Source organism: Brassica oleracea, chromosome C9 (genome assembly GCF_000695525.1).
Source record: "Brassica oleracea var. oleracea cultivar TO1000 chromosome C9, BOL, whole genome shotgun sequence".
In the NCBI taxonomy this organism is placed as follows: domain Eukaryota; kingdom Viridiplantae; phylum Streptophyta; class Magnoliopsida; order Brassicales; family Brassicaceae; genus Brassica; species Brassica oleracea.
In genome coordinates, this window is record NC_027756.1 from 53003362 (window position 1) to 53004242 (window position 881).

At 28.5% G+C, this 881-nt stretch overlaps 1 long non-coding RNA gene across 1 annotated transcript; it reads right to left on the bottom strand.

Moving 5' to 3' along the window:
- Window positions 1–404: 404 nt before the first annotated feature.
- On the bottom strand, window positions 405–881 carry LOC106317611. Its single transcript, XR_001265173.1, has 2 exons — window positions 763–881; window positions 405–674 (listed from the first exon to the last, which is right to left on the bottom strand). It is a non-coding gene; the product is annotated as an uncharacterized LOC106317611 (long non-coding RNA).

The following is an 881-nucleotide window of genomic DNA, read 5'->3' on the forward strand; positions in this document are numbered from 1 at the left end:
TTGGTTTTGGTGATTTGTGTCAGCCGCAAAACTTAATTTTTTGTGTGCATAAGAAGTATCAAAAATAATTAAAATGAGATGTAATACGGTAACTCTTCAACAACAATGATATATTTAAGAAACCAACATTTTTAATCGTCATTTTATAATCGATAAAGATTGTAGTGTTGCAAAATGTTAAAACTATTTAATAAACAAACATTATTATAAAAACTCATTCCGCGCATGCACGCGGATTATCATTTGGTATAACGTTAATTGTTCTTCGCGTGTTTTCCCTTCCATATTTGACAGTTCTCTGTATGTGGGATGTTTACATTATTAATATTTACTATACTTTTATCAAGGTTTTTTTTATAAAAGACATGCAACTTTGACTAATGTTTTCTCGAGGTTAATCAAAGTAACTTCAATTTGATAACATTTTATATATTTTTTTGTAAAAGCATTTTATGTATTATTGGTAATATTATTTCATTTCATACAAGATATAATATCTAATGATATTATTTAATATTTTATTTAGTGTTCATCACAACAACAAAGGCCAAGATAACCTTTTCGTTTGCCAGCACAGTCTCCCCTTATCAGACCTTTTTTGGAAGAACAAAACGGCCTACACACTCCTTTGTCGTCACATGGACCATAGCACACATTATACTTTACTCCGAAATCTATTCGAATAGTAAAAAATAATAAAATATTAAAATTATGCAGGAATGAAGACTTTAGCATAACTAAAATTAAATTTTAATGTAGTACCTGAAACAATATCGGTGCAGCGAACAATTGACATCGCGAAGAAAAGAGTGAAAACAAATGCGATTAATATATATTTTTTGGAGAGACTCATTTTGTAGGATGTTTTATAAATTGTTTGA